We start from the raw sequence: 16,754 nt of genomic DNA on the forward strand, positions 1-16,754 counted from the left end.
ATAGACCTTAGTCTGTATGTGTGAGGTTGAACTGGACATCATGTAGGTCTCAATCCATACAGGTGAGGGCCCTGCACTGAAAGCTGACCATTATAGAATGTTTGCCCAAAGCAGCTGAAAACTTTGTAGCCTTAAAAAGAGATGTAGGCGAGGTAAGGTCAAATCTGAAGAGGCAATGTCAAGCTCAGGCAAGAAGGGCTAAGCAAAGCCTTTTGGCCCCGTGATTCATGGGGCCAAAAGTTAAGAGAATCCGATTTGGAAAAATTGTACAAGATTCATTCAACAAATATTTATTGAGCACTTCTATGTGCCTGGCGTTGTTCTAGGAACTGGAGTACAATGATGAACAACAACAAAAAACATGTTTTGAAGATATAAACTCTGTCTTTATATGAAACTTGCAATCTAATCAGGAAGAGAGATATTTATGCAAGAATCATATATGATGTTAGGAGAACATTTAATAGGTCAGTATTAATCCAATCGAGGGACTCAGGGAGGATTTCTGCAAAGATTAAGCTGAGATTTGAAGAAGAGTGGGCATTAATTAGGCCAGGAGGAGGGAGTAGAAGAAGCATTGGGAGAGCATTCTAGACAGCAGAAGCAGCTATGCAAAGACCCCGGGCTGCGCAAAGGCAGAGCCCGTTTCAGAAGCTGAATGGCCAGTGTGGCAATGCAAAGTTTAGGCCATGGTAAGAACAGTAAGGAGCCACTGAAGGGGTTTAAATTGGGGGATGATACTATCAGATTTATTTGAAAAAGTTCCGGAAACTGTAATATGGAGAATGGATTGAAAGTGGACAGAGCAGAAGTGGGGAAAAACCAGAGTGGAAGCCACTGCAACCATCCAGTTGGGAGGTGATGGTAGCTTGGATTAGGAAAAAACAGAGAGATTTGACAGAGATTTAGGAAGTAAAAGAACTAGGATTTGAGTTACATAGTGGATATGGAAGGTATCAGAGATAACTCATAGTTTTCTGGGTTGCATAACAAGGTGGATGGTGCCATTCTCTGAAACAAGGAACATTAAATGAAGATCAGGTGTTAGGGGTTTTTTTTGGAGGGGGGAAAGGGGTTAAAGATTCAGTTTAGACTTATAGAGTTTGAGGTGCCTTTGAGATAAGCTAAGATAAGCCTATTTGAGCTGTCAAATAGCCCTGTGAACATATGGGCTAGAGAAGTAAGGGCCTGAGATAAGAAAGTCATCTGGATGGGGAATCCCTCCCCTTCTTACATCCTAATGAGTAGGACAGGAAAGACATACACGAAAGATGAGGTCAGTCCTATTCATCTGTTCATCATGTCTATATAACCATCAACAAAATGAAAATCTTAAAGACCCGTAGTTATTTGTTTGCCATGGACAAGCCTTGATAATTATTGCAGACTAAGTCATCCATAGTATATAATTCAATCATGTATAGAAGTATCCTTAATATATCTATACTTCATTGAATTTAAGAATGTAATGTTCATTTTTATGCTCATATTTTTCTCAACATTAAAATTCAAATCTCACTTATTGCTTTTTAAAAAATAAGTGCCTTATAAAGCAACATTAAAACATTTCAAAAAATCTTTCATGCACTTTTACTTTCATGCATTTGTTTTGTGTGAATGATTTAAAACAAGCTATGCTCTTCAGGTAATTACTGGTTTTCCATTAAAATATATGTAACAGAACTAAGAAAAAATATTTAACAGAACAAACAAAATACATGTCTTTTTTTCCTTCAAAACAGATAAATTCATATTTTGTTGAAACCTACATTTAAGAAAAATTGTATTGACTCCCTCTTATGTAATGACTGATATGTTTTTCTCCTTTTACTAAGATGTTATTTTTTTAATGAAAATTATATATGTCAGAGCTGGGAATTGAGCCAGGATCAAGCAATTTCCAGGAGGTATGAAAAGGTGCTCAGATATGCATCTTTTTTCTGCAAGTCAGCATTCTTTCCTCTCTCCGATTAATAAACCTCTAACATCTTCCATCCACTCCCGTAGATTACTGCCATTAGGTCTACCTTCTAAAAATCAGATTAGTGCTGGAGACTTTTCACTGATTATTCAGACTATCTTTTAACGTGCACAGTAGATCATTTGAGTTCCAACAGTTCTGTATCTTATTATTATAGTACTTATAAATTTACTATATGGAATTTGTAGAATCTATAGAGGAGATTCAATTAATAGACACAGGGATGGTAGTAAATTCACAGAGTAAATTTATAGTTGAAGCATTCTGTTATCAAAATCAACAAGGTAAGAGGTACATACTGCCTTTTGGAATCAAGCCCAAATGTGAGGCTTTTTACCAATAACATGGTTTTACCTTAAGCCACTAATAAGTCTCACCTTTCTCAAGATTGCATTTGTAACACAGAATAGAAATGGAACCTACTGAGGACTGAGACTGTGTAGAATAAGAACTACAAATCCCTAGTGATCCTATTGGACATTTAACTCACAATCATTGGCATAGAGTTAAAAATCAAATCCTGGAGTCTCAAGAAAAAAAATCAGATAATGTTCTCAACCGCTGTAAAACCATAGAACCATGGTTTTGATTAGGTAATATTCTAAATTTGGAATATAATTCCCATTTTATAGAAAACTTATAATCAAAAATTCTATCATAAATATTTAGTTTACATTAAATAAGATCTTAGAAAGCTCATCAATTTATAAGTACTACTGTAATTCAACTATTCTTTACCCTTTAACCCCTTTTTGCAAAGTGCTACATGATACCATAAAATAAGTAAATTAATTTTGACCTCAGACTGGGTTAGCCCCCCCTGCTGTGTATTCCCAGAGCAAACATTTTCTACTAGAATATGAATTTTTCTGTGAGAGCAGAGACTGTATTTGTCTTCTTCACCATGGTCAATCCTAATTACTTCTTCATTTTCAGAATGCAGATCGAATGAAGAAACAAACCATTCTGTCACTGTGTATATGTGTGTGTGTGTGTGTAAGTGTGCCCAAATCTCTAGCATATGGATAAAGTAACATAATAAAATAAGCATAGGATATGGAGTCAAGTAGAACTGGCAATGAGCTTGAATCCTTGGCTCCACTAGTTATTAGTTAGCTAAGTGACCCTGAGAAAAGTTGTTAATTTTTATGCAGTTGAGGTCCTTCTATCTATAAAGAGGTAATAGTAATAAAGATATCTACCTCACTGTGTTAGGAGGATTAAATGAGTAATCCCTCACATACTGCCTGACATCCAGCAGTTTACTTAATAAAAATTTGTTTTATCTTCTCTACTTTCCCTCTTTCTTTTTTTTAACCCATAATTGAAAAATAAAATTTTAGCAGGTACAAAATAGGCTTTAATATTAAATGAAATGCTTTGTCTGAAGTGGTACATCTCAAAGGACAATGAGTGAATTACTAAAGGCATGGTCACCCGAGTATCCACATCCTGATTAAAAGACAATCAAGATTGGCTTGCTCACACTGTAAAAGAGACTCTCGTGACATTTTCCCTTAATCCTATCTTTGTTTATCACCTGCAAAAAGAAAAATTACCGCTGAAGATATATTTTGAAATTTCAACTATGAAGCAAAAATGTGTGGGCAAAGTTAATTTAACCCTTGCAAGTAAATAAAAGGTAATTAAATTTATCACAGTGCCTCTCTATAGAAGTGTAGATTAAGAGGTGAACGTCATGAAGATTCCGAAGGTCTGGCTCAGTGGTTCTCAACTAGAACCCTATCAAAATGAACTGGGAAAGGAATATTTTCAACTATACACACCCTTTGCAACAGTTCTTGGAAACCTAGAAAAAGACTGTAGTATAAAAGCTAAATTACTGAAGCCAAGGCACTGTTAGAAGTGGTGAATAATATGGTGAGTAGACACAATTCAATCCAAGGTGAACCCAGAGCTAAATGGTGACTAAAATTAGTTGAAATGATAAATATGGCCCTAATATGCATAAATATTATAGATTTGGTTTGCTTGTTTATTTTGTTTCTGTGTTTGAAAAAATGGATGGGCCTTTTTTAATTTCTTGAAATAGTTTGGTAAGTTATTTTTTTCTAGGAAATTGTCCAATTCATCTACATTTTCCAATTTATTGGTGTAAAGGATTCATAGTGTTTTTTAATCATCATTTTAATCTCTGCTGTAGCTCTAGTTATTATCCCTTTTCATGTCTAATCATTTGTATCTTTTTTTTTTTTTTTTTTGGTGAGGAAGATTAGCCCTGAGCTAACATGTGTTGCCAACCCTCCTCTTTTTGCTGAGGAAGATGTTAGCTCTGGGCTAACATCTGTGCCCATCTTCCTCTACTTTATATGAGGGACGCTTGCCACAGCATGGCTTGATAAATGGTGCATAGGTCCGCACCCCAGATCCGAACCTGCGAACCCCAGGCTGTCAAAGCAGAGTGCAGGAACTTAACCTCTACACCACCAGGCCGGCCCCTTTCTTAAATAATTATGCCAAAGAGTTATGTATTTTAATAGTCTTAAAAAAACCAACATTTGGCCCTATTGTCCTCTAAGGTATTTTTGTTTTCTGTGTTATTAGTTATTGATTTTCATTACTTCTCCCTTCAATTTTGAGTTAGTTCTTATTTTCCTTCTAACTTTCTTCCCTTTTCACTTTGTTTCTTAATTTACCATTTTATCTCTTTTCTTATATAAGCATTAACAGCTGTAACTTTCCCTCAAAGTACTATTTTAGCTGCACCTCACAAGCTATATAGTATTTTCATTATTATTCCATTTTAAATATTTTCAAATTTCTGTTTTTAGCTATAATTTGTCCCATGAATTATTTAGAAGTATGCTTTTTAATTTCCAAATTTATGACGTCTTCTTAAGTTATCTGTTTTTTATTTCTACCTTAATCAGGTTGAGGTCAGAAACATAGTTCCTATCTTCTCCTAAATCCAGTTTAAACAGAGCTGTCTTTATGTCAAGATCCTTCACATGATGCCGTTCAGCTATCCTTCCTTATCCCATACCCCTATTCCCCAAAACACTCATCTGTCCATCAGACCAGGTTTATCATCATCTTTAAGCTCATCTGTCCATCAGACCAGGTTTATCATCATCTTTAAGCTCATCTGTCCATCAGACCAGGTTTATCATCATCTTTAAGCACCTTTAAGCTCATTCCTACCTCCATGTCTCCTTATTTTTAATTGGAGTTCTATCTTCTTTTCATCACTGAGCATGATTTTTGTATTATGATCCTTAAGCTAGCCCACTGCCTCCCTAGCTGCCTTTTTCCCTTTGAAGCATTATTTTTAAATCCTTAGATTATTTTTTTGAAGCTCCTTTTAGGTTCTTGTAAAATTTTACATTTTAAAATTTTAGGACCGGCCCCGTGTCTTAGTGGTTAAGTGCGCGCGCTCAGCTACTGGCGGCCCGGGTTCGGATCCCAGACGCGCACAGACGCAACACATCTCCGGCCATGCTGAGGCCGTGTCCCACATACAGCAACTAGAAGGATGTGCAGCTATGACATACAACTATCTACTGGGGCTTTGGGGAAGGAAAAACAGGAGGAGGATTGGCAATAGATGTTAGCTCAGGGCTGATCTCCCTCACCAAAAAAAAAAAAATTTAAACATATCAAGATTTTAGATTCAGCAATGGATTTGTGTAAATATTATTTTTCTTTATGTGCCTTCTTTCACGTTTTCTGATGTTTGTACCATGAATATATATTGTATTTATATTCAGTGGAAAAAATTTAAAAATTTTTTTAATTTCCATTTTCACTAATACATTTCCCCCAGTGCTTCTTGGTCTATCTTCTTCATGTTTTTTTCTTACAGAACATCTGCCCCTCTCACTATATAATAATAGTATTGTTGAGAAATAACTATATAGCATATACACTATCAGTCCTTTACTCACGTTCTTATGTAATCCTCAGAACAACTCTGTCTGAGAAGCATCATAACGATAGATTATTCGAGACCAGAAAGCTGAAGCTGAAACACGTAAGTGACTTTTTCAAGGTCACACAGCTGAAACACAGTAAAGACAGTTTGAACCTGGGTCCATCTGACAATGGAGCCAAGGTGCTTAACTGCTATACCACTCTGGTTTCAGGAGTTTCTGGATTCTCTAAGTATTGGGATGGTTGCCAGGTAACTAAGCAAAGAGCTGATTTTGGAATCAATTCAATATTCTTCTAAGATATTCTGAAGATTAAATTCAGTAATTTGGCTTTTATACTATGGTAGTCAAGAGAAAGTTTCTTTTGGTAATATAGGTAGGTAATCAGAGAAATAAACACTACCATATGTTATTTTTGAAGAAGGTTTCAGTCAAAAACTTTCAATCATGGGGCCGGCCTGGTGGCGTAGTGGTTAAGTTCGCCTGCTCTGCTTCGGTGGCCCAGGGTTCGCAGGCCCGGATGCCAGGTGTAGACCTACACACTGCTCATCAAGCCATGCTGTGGTGGTGTCCCATGTACAAAATAGAGGAAGACTGGCACAAAAGTTAGCTCAGCGACAATCTTCCTCAAGCAAAATGAGGAAGATTGGCAATAGATGTTAGCTCAGGGCCAATTTTCCTCACACACACAAAAAAAATTCAATCATATTATAAGGAAGAAATGCATTTTTCATATAAGAATCAGGTCTTGAGAAGAAAGGACCTTTCTTTTAAAGTCTAGTTTTTATTGCAAGCTTTTTTATAACTGAAGATTAACTGAGGAGAAAATTTATCATACACTGGAGAAGTTGTGGGCAGAGGAATTTGCACTGCGTAATTAAGGGCAAATAATACCTTAGATACCCCTCTCTTTCTCCTTTGTTCCTTCCAACTCTATTCACCAACTCATCCAGACGTCAGAGGTTGAATCATCAGAAATCCTCCAAGCCTATACACAGAAAGGTGGGCAATCCATCCTTCTCTTCTTTTTTCCACTCTTCCACATTTTGATAGCATCGAAAGAAAAATTTTCCCTCATAATAATAATGATATAATAGCTACCATTTATGAAATATCCACCACAAGCCATGCATTATGTTAAGTGATGTTTGCATTATCTCCAATTTTCACGACAACTTTCCTTATAGATGAGAAATCCAAGACTCAAAGAAGTAGTTCTTTGATTTACCCAAGATCACAAACCTCTAATCTATGGGTTAGTGATTACAGTCGGAGGGAAGAAAGGAGGAACCAGGAGCGACAGTTAAGGTATTACTTGCTATTAATCACACAGCAGAACTGGGATTCAAACACAAATGCCCAAATATATTTGACTCCACTAATCTATGTTGCCACCCAAGTTGTTTGGCTCTGAAAAGCCAAAATAGAAAACTAAGCAATTTAATTCTTGAAGTGACACTAAAATTCATTAACCTTCTATGAGACATTAAATTTATATATTATCATATCCTAATTTCCAGGAATCAATTTTTATTCCATAATTTATTTTTTCAAGAATAGCATATAACTATAAATAATATAAATAAAATGTATAAGAAAATATCCAATATCAAAATATTATAAATATAAATTCTGACCCCCTTCTAGTATTATTTTAAGAATTAATAAATTAAATGATTAAAATGTCTTATAAAATTCCATTAATGAACACAACCAAAACACTATGATTATAAATGAGAATTCTTTTGTTGTTATGAAATTAACAAGTAAATTATTTATTCCTACTAATAAGGTAAATTGTAAGGATTTTCTCTTACCACTGAATTTATTTAGTTATCCTCGCAGAGATTTCTTAGAGTAGTCAGCAGTGTTTTTGTTCTGATGACACAATTGCTTTCAGTAGTTTGGTTATTCATTCCCAGGAAACATGTCCAGGAAGCAGAAATCAAATCAAATTTGAAAGCTTTCTATCTGGTGCATTACATTCTATTATAAAACTGATTAGGCCATTATAACAAAAAAGGACTTGAAATCAAAATTTTAAAATGAATGGATTTTTTTATTCTACTATTATTTTAGAATCTTGTAACTAAATATTTGTCTGTTTTTATATTGGAAGCATTAGGACAATCTAACTTGCATGTGGCTACCCAGTAGTTACACAGAAAATAATCATGTAGTTTTGTTCATAGGGGATTTTAAGAACTGAACTTACCCACTGTTTAATTTCACTTTAAAAAATTTTTTCTTTTTTTGTTTAGGCTAATAATTGTGTATCAGTATAATGATTTCATTCACACATCATGACTCAATGCAATTGAACAAAAATTCATTGAGTATCATAAACAAGGCAGTGCTAAGCTCTAAGGAAAGATAAAAAGATGAGTAAGACTCTGAAATAGCCATGGTAGCAACTACAGGATAAAGCAGAGAGAGTAAGAGCAATACCACCATAAAGGTATAAAGTACTATGTAATCACAGGATGAGAGCAATTAATTCCAATTGAGTACATGTGTAATGGAAAAGTTGGAAAAGAAACTAACATTGAAGACCTACATTGAAAATATCCCTGGTCTTTATCTACAGGCATTATTTTATTCAATCCGTAGCAAGTTAACAGGTATTGTGAAACTTAGCTTAGGTTTAAAAGTACCCTGAATATTTTTTTCTTTCAATAACTGTAATATATGATGCCGAAAATTCAAGTAAAAAGTAGAATTCTTGTCCCAAAATAAATAAAATAAAAACTTTGAAGGTTCATATAAGGCAGGATTGATAACTTGAACAGAATGATGCAAAGCTAAGGCACCAGCGTACCTGGCCCAGCTGCTGATTACTCCTGCCCCAGCACCGGTTCCTCCACTCACATGGCGGTGGAGCATGCCTGAGCTTTGCAGCTTCTCTTCAGGCATCAGGACTGAAGAATTACTTAGCAATGCAGCATCCTCTAGGGTTTTGCACACTCTGCTCCCTCTGGCTCAAAAGCTTTCTTTCCCATGCTCTCTCTGTTGTTATCCGGTGACTACCACTTTCAGGTCTAAGCTTGGATATTACCTCATCGGGGACATCTTCTCTAGGTCTCCCCCACAGATACAGACACCGTAGTCTGAAATTAAGGATCCCTCTTCAGTGCTCTAATTGCACCCTATACTAACCCCAATGTAGCATATTTGAAACTGTTCACTTGTCTTTTCTCCACAAACCAGCAATCACCTTGCAGGCAGGAACTGTGTTTTGTACATCTTAGGTGCTCATTACGGATTGAAATGTGTCCCTCAAAAAAAGATATGATGAAGTCCTAACTCCCAGTACCTCAAAATGTGACCTTATTTGGAAATAGAGTCCTTATAGATGAAATTAGTTAAGTTAATACTGGAGTAGAGTGGGCCCCTAAACGAATATGACTGGTGTCCTTATAAGATGGCCATGTGAAGACAGAAACACACAGAGAAAAAGCAATGTGACAACAAAGGCAGAGACTGGAGTTACTTAGCTGCAAGCCAAGGAACGCCACAAACTCCCAGCAAACCACCAGAAGCTAGGAAGAGGCAAGGAAGGATTCCCCTGCAGGTTTCAGAGGGAGCATGGCCCAGTCGACACCTTGATTTTGGACTTCTAGCCTCCAGAACTGTGAGACAATAAGTATCTGTTGTTTTAAGCCACCCAGTTTATGATACTTTGTTACAGCCCTAGGAAAATAGTGCAGATCTCAACAAATTTGAATGGATGGATGGATGCATGATTTAGAATTTTTACTTAGCTATGACAAACCTATGTCTGTTCCCGGTTATTTCTTGCTTCTATCCTTGATCTAAACAGAGCTTCTTTCATTTTATTTGGCCATTCAAAGCTATGAGTTTTATTTGTCAGATTCTCATTTTATTTGTCATTTTTCTTTTTTTCCCAAATACTCCAGATGAGCTTTTTCTACTTGGCTATCTCCAAAACGGAACATAACTGGATTCTATGAAAAAAAATTTGTACCTATATTTACTTCTTTTTATATGGTCTATATCTTGATAAATCTTCATGCTTGCACTAAATTAGTTTTTTACACTTAGGAAAATTTACCTGAGAATGTGCATATCTCAATACCTAAGACAGAAGAGAGATGAGAGGATAAGGCTCTGTTCCGTATACAAGCTACTAAAAGCCCCCTTGTCCTGGACTTAGGTGGTGGCATGCTGTTTGACCTTTGCTGATTTTGTATCTTACTACCATTTAATGGCAATTTAGTGTGGTGGTCAATAGCTTGGGCTTTGTTGTCAAATAGAGCTGATATCAAATCCAGTTCTGCCCCTTAATAGCTTGTTATTTAACCTTAGTAATCTTCAGATTTCTCATCTGTAAAACGAGATAATAGTAGTGTCAAACAACTGGATTATTATAAGACAATAATGACATAATGTGTATAAAGTTCTTAGCATAGTTCATGTAGTAAAGTCTTAATAAAAGTTAGTTATTGTTAGATGGGCAAGAAAAACCCCTTCCATTTAGGATCAAAATAAAATTATTTTGTAAAGGAGCATCCTCTGAAATAAAAACTGGATTGTGATACAAATGAAAAGTATAAATCTATCATGGAAAAAATATTTTAAAATTCTGCCAAAAAATACAAGAAGCAAAATGGAAAATATTCTGCCCTCCATGGACACAAAGTTTCATTATTAAGTCAAAAGACTCACTCTTTTTTTTTTTTTCCTTTAAACAGGCTAAAAGAAGAGATGAGATTCTCCAACTCTTAAGAAAACAAAGAGAAGCAAGGATCTCGGTGAGACCAATAGTGAGACATTCAGATAAATCTATGTGTAGGGGGGTCAACTATGGCAAATTCTCGGAGGTTTTATAGATTGACCCCTTAAATCTAGACACCCATCGTCCAGAGCCTTCTATGTACTGGAGTGGGGCAGGTTATAGACATCAAATAATTTGGCAGTCGTTGATAAACCAAAGATATCTCCAGAGTGCACAGCTCTGCTGGCATAGAAACGAGACATTAGTGTCAGTGGGCTTATTGTCACATATTATAAAACTGTAGGATATTAACATGGGCTACTTTAGTGCTTATATTTGTTTTATAATGCTTGATCTTGCTTAGATCATACAAAAACAAATACTAAATGAAGAGAAACGAGCTTAATAAAAACAATAATCGCACTCTGTAGGCTTATGGATATACAAATACACACTCTCCTCAGTGAACCCCAAATTCCCTAATCGGGAACATTTCTGACCCCACAATCTCAAGATTTAAGAAGTTAGTCTGTATAAACTCTGCGATAATTTTACCTCATTTTTTTTTTCAGGTAAGTAAATTTCATTCAGTGCAAGAAGTAAAAATTTTTCTTTTTGATTTATATTTTGTTTTTTTGTCTTGTTTTTTCAGAAAGAACTGATTTCCCTTCCTTATAAACCAAAGGCCAAAGTACACAAAGCAAAGTAAGTTTATTTTGGTCAAAAATATTCTCACCTTTCTAGTTCCCCCATAAAAAACACTTCTTTTTTCTTAGTCACTTTGCCCTCTACCCTCAAATCTTCTTAAAACTTGCCCACCATTCTAGAGATTTCTTGCCTTGAATAAACGTTCTTCTCTTCTGCATTAAAGCCTTTGTGCCCCTTGCATATCTGTGCAATATACAAGCATAAGTTGGTGCAAACAGGAGAGTAGATCAACCTTGAACCCCTGTACACATTCTCTTCTCCTTCTTTCTCATCCTGGAGTGTTGTATTTACCTGCCATCATGCCCTCTCAGCTCCCTTCTCCCCTACCCACACCTAGCCCCACCATCTTTAGCAAATCACCAGGTCTTCTAGATTATCAGCTCTGATACCACCAATGGCATGCCTAAGGTTGCTAAATCTAAATTCACGTAGCAAGGGCTTTAGCCTCACAGTGCTGGGCCTTATGCCTGGAATAATGTTAGAGCAAGACCAGACACGTGGTCCAGAAGAGTTTAAAGGAAGCCAGCTATCACCAATTAATCATTAAACAACCTCTAATAAAAAATCTCTCCATTTTTGTATTATGACTGAAAACCAATGTGGCTAACTCAACATTAATTGGACAAATATTTATTTGCATACTACATCTGGGAAAGAACAGTTAGAAAGTAATAGAATTCTTATTCTTATCTCATTGGTATTGAGGCTGACTCCCTTTAAAGTTATCAAATGTTACTAAAGAAAAATGAATATGTCTACAATAATTTTAAAAACTTCTCAAAAATGGAAATATCATTTAATCACCTGGCTATATTGTCTATACAATGCTCAGCAACTTAATTTCTTGCTTTTTAGCTGGATGATTTGACTTAGCTTCCTAGGGTGGAGCAAACCAGTCAAATCGAAAGATTCACTTTATCTGATTCAAATAATAGATGGAGATTGCTACTTGAATAGCAGCAACAGATGTCTGGGTGCCTTAGATTTCTGTGCATATTTTTACAGGAATGATCAGAACATTCCTGCTACTATCCATGTGGATCCACCTAAGAGTAAAACATTATTTCACAGCTTGAACAAATAATTCCCTTAATGATTTAAATGCTTACTGAATTCCTTTTGTATATCAGCTTACCCATTCTCCCTCCTCTGTCCTGAAGACTTGAATTTCATTCCATTTCACTGTGACATCTTCTTCTTCCTCTGAGCTTCTTACACCATTCCATACGACAGTGTAGTTGTATACCGTGTGTACCATTCTTTTGGCAATTAGTCACGTACTACTTTAATTGTTCAACTCTTATTATCTCTTAAGTTGTTATTTTACTTTTTGTATATTTTTCACTCGTCTATGACTATATTGTAAGCTCCATGAGAAATTGGGTTGCCCAAAGTGCCTAGCACACAGCCTACATGTAGGAATTCAGAAGATGTTTGTAACAAAAAAACTTTAGTTCAAAAATATCATGTAATTCAAGGGCTAACCCCCGTGGCCTAGTGGTTAAGTTTGGTGCACTCCACTTTGGCGGCCTGGGTTTGGTTCCCAGGTGCGGACCTACACCACTTGTCTGTCAGTGGCCATGCTGTGATGGCGGCTCACATATAAAAAAAAAGAGGAAGATTGGTAATGGATGTTAGCTCAGGCGAATCTTCCTTGGCAAAAAAAAAAATATATATATATATACACACACACACACACATATCATGTAATTCATTATTAGCTAATTTAGAAAGTGATGTTTTTGTACTATACATTAATTTATAAACATTTTTTTAAATTTTAAAATATTTTAGACACAATTGTAAAATACCTTAATTTTGCCCTCTTTTTCCTCCCTCCATCCTTTCCTGTCTGCCATAAACCCCCTACACATAAAGATACACCCTTACCATCCCACCTCCAACAGATCTTAGGATAATCCAAGGCCCCTTGTATCAGAAAGAAAGAACAAGAAAGTGTGTACATAGTAACGCTTTAGCAGCAATATGTTTATTATCCACCCCAGGAGTATTTGCATTTTCAAAGAGAGCTGACTAGAAGGAACAATGGGTAACCCAAAAAAATCAATTATCAATGATGAAATCTCAGAAGTTTGACTCTTGAGTGAGAAAAATATATTTAGGGTTAGGAGGTCTTCTCTCACACCCTTCAAATCACACTTCACAGTAGAATGACCACTTCTCCCGCCTGTAAGTTTAGAATTGGTTGCAAATCTAATGCATAGTCAGAAGCCAAGACAGTAAATCTTATTGGGGAAACTTTCAAAAGTTGTTTTCATGCTACATCGTGTTCACAACTACAGAGTTCTGTGTTTTGAAACTGATTCATGTTACTGCCAACAGGAAAGTGATATCAGAGTCAGATAAAGAAGACCAAGAAGAAGTCAAAGCCTTGGACTAATTTGATTGACACATGGTAGAGGATGGCTCACTTAGATCTTCACTTTTGAAACAACCTGCTCTTACATCAGGATCACTGGGATCACTTAGTTAAAATAGACAAAGAAATAAAAATTAAATATGCAACATTTCTAGGAATTTTACCAGTTATTGAACACTTGCATCTCTTTTATTTATTGGACACTACTGTATCTGACACCACACAATTATCTTCTTTCTCATCTTACACATTCTCAAACTCCTTTTTATCTTGTTTTCATTTGAAAGATATTTCCAGAATTGCTATATTTGGTCTACATTATGAATATCAGATAAACAAGAAGCAGGGGCTTTACACGTCCCAACCTGCAGACCACCTGTGAAAACAATTAATAAGGAAATAAGAATAAAAGGGCGATCCTGCAAACTTTAAAGTCTTCTTGCTGCAAAAAAAAAATCCGTTTTCCAAAATTTGGTTTATTCAGTCTCTGGAACAGTCTGAAGTCAAGAATGAATTGCTTCTGGTTCTGTGAATAGCTGGCTTAGCATTCATATGTCTTACACACGTGTACATAATCCCAGTGCTGACCTCCCTCACTTTCAAAGGTCATTCCCTTTGGTATTGAAGAGAATTGGAAAAGAGAAGGTTAAGTGTTTGTCCCTTCTGCATTGTCCAACTGACAGTCCTACTCAGGGTTGTACGCTCTGCTCCAGTGCTTCACAGCTCTATGTAGGACCACTGTTCACTGCACTCTTGGCCTCTACCTGCAACTCCTGGACATCACCTCCATAAGATGCAGCTCCCACTACACAGTGCCAAGAGAGAAGTGGTGACCCATTGGTCAGAACTTAATCACAGGGACATACCTGCAAGGGAGGCTGGGAAATACTCTTTAAATGGGGGGGGGGGGGCATCTACCTAGTTAAAATTCAAAGACTCTATCTCTAAAAGAAGTGGAGAGTGGATATTAGCAGACAACTAGCAGTTTCTGCCACAACATATTTGGAGAAAAATGTTTTGAACAGAAGAAAGGTAGGCAGGCCTAGAAAAGGGAAATTTAGAAAGTTGTAAATTGGCAATCTCATCTCAGCCCTCTCAAGAATAAAAGAAACGCTAGCAGGATGATGTGTTTGTCTGCCAGACAGATAGATCTCTATTGTGAAGATGGACACAGCAGGCTATCAAAGCCTAAACTTTCAAATCATCTAACTAATTCCCTTTGTTCTGACTGCATGCTCATGGAGAAATCTTCTCTGGCCCAAAGGGAGAGTATGTGCTCAACAGACCAATGTAAACACCAGTTTACCTGATGATTACATTTCTCAATGTGTAAATATCTTAGCATCTTAGATTGGGTTTGAGCTTGTCAAACGAAGGATTGGACCCTGGACCAAGGCTATTTTACCAAGAAAAATTCCACTTTGTGAGCTTTCTTGGCAACCAGCCTTCCCCTATTGACACCCCTCTGCATTTCCAGGTGTCATGCTTAGGTGTTGCTGCAACAATACCGCAAACAAAGTGATCTAAAGCAACATTTATTATTATTCGCCCATCTGCAGGTCAACTGGGGGTTTGGCTGATCTAGGCTTGGCCAGACAGCTCTGCTTCAGCCTACAGCACTAAGACAGGTCTGCTTATCACTACATGTCTGTTGACTGACTGAGGCAGCTCTGCTCCATGTGTCTTCTTTGGGATTGTACATGGACCAGTGGGATATCTGAGCTATATTCCTCTCAGAGAGTGGCAGAGAAGCAAGAAAACAAACAAAACCATGGGAGGCTTTTTCCAGTCTAGGCTCAGAAACTTCTGGCTCATTCTGTTGGCCAAACAAGTCACAGGTTAAACACAAAGACAATAAGTGGGGAAATACTCTCTGCCTCTTTAGTAAGAGGAGCTGCAAAGTCACAGGGTAAAGAGTGTGGATACAGGTGATGTGAAGAATTGAGGTCACCATTGTAATCTACCACCTTAGGTCAACTGTACACCTTAACAAAGTCTATCTGGCCCAGGGGCCAGGGTATCAAAGGGAGAACTCAGGGCACAATTTAATTATTTGGGCCAAGGTAAGGGCTTCTCTGAGTTGTAACAGATGTTGTAATATTGGAAATAAATCCTTTGTAATTGACATTAAGTGCCCAGCTATCTGCACACTTACATATCTGTTTGCCTTATCAAACTTTCATAAAACTCTTAAGGTAACTTTTAGTGTTAGCAAGAATTAATTGAAACTTAGGCAAAGGAACTTGCCGAAGGCCACACATACATTCAGTGAAGAGCAGGATTGGAAACAGAATATCAGATGCCAACTCAAGTGCTTCTTTTCACCATAGCAGCTCTCTCTTTGATTTGATAACCAGGAATTTCTGGAAAGAACGTGTGTTGGATGTGAGATATTCTCCTTCGGACATAAAGATGGGCTGTAAATGAACTTGCCATAAAGGTCAGTCCTCATCCTGCCGATGCTGCTGTTTTCTGCAGCAACGGAGCTTCCCCATATTATCAGCTCACACTAAAACAGATCCCCCCAGACTGTGTTCAGGCCTGTTTGTCTGGAACTGCAGTGGCTCAAGCTGAGACCAAAACCCAGAAGTCAGTAGCTCAGATGGGGCTTGTGCTGTGCTTCACAAGAGCGTGTTATGGCGGAAAAGGCAAGAAAATCAGACCCACCTTTTGCCACTTAGTACCTTAGTTTTTGAACAGGATGCTCACTTTATTATTTGAATATATTATTTTCTTGCTGAGTTCAGAGACATCCTTTGGTTTCGGGTGGAGCGACTCTCCTCTTAGCCAGAATTCCAACTTAGCCTCCTTCCCTGAACGCTATCCACGCTGTCCTATCGCTTGCCTGGCCAGTGGGCACACTGCCTACTTGAGCATCTATTCTCTGCATCCACCATTTCTCTCTCGGGTGAAGAGAGCGCCTGGACTCGCCTACCAAGCCCCAGGTAGGTCTCAGTGTCTTGCCCCTCCCATTGGCCCGCCCTGCAGAGCCTCGGGACGCTGGATAAATTTGGCTATTCCCCCGAGGGGAGGGGCGAGATGCGGTCCTGTTTTTAGCCA

At 37.2% G+C, this 16,754-nt stretch overlaps 1 long non-coding RNA gene across 1 annotated transcript; it reads left to right on the top strand.

Moving 5' to 3' along the window:
* The first annotated feature begins 10,578 nt into the window (after window positions 1-10,578).
* On the top strand, window positions 10,579-13,833 carry LOC147916687 (uncharacterized). The gene is made up of 3 exons (XR_015552801.1): window positions 10,579-10,643; window positions 11,259-11,311; window positions 13,658-13,833. It is a non-coding gene; the product is annotated as an uncharacterized LOC147916687 (long non-coding RNA).
* The last annotated feature ends 2,921 nt before the right edge of the window (window positions 13,834-16,754 follow it).

Source organism: Ceratotherium simum, chromosome 7 (genome assembly GCF_057802395.1).
Source record: "Ceratotherium simum simum isolate JZ-2026a chromosome 7, ASM5780239v1, whole genome shotgun sequence".
Lineage (NCBI taxonomy): Eukaryota > Metazoa > Chordata > Mammalia > Perissodactyla > Rhinocerotidae > Ceratotherium > Ceratotherium simum.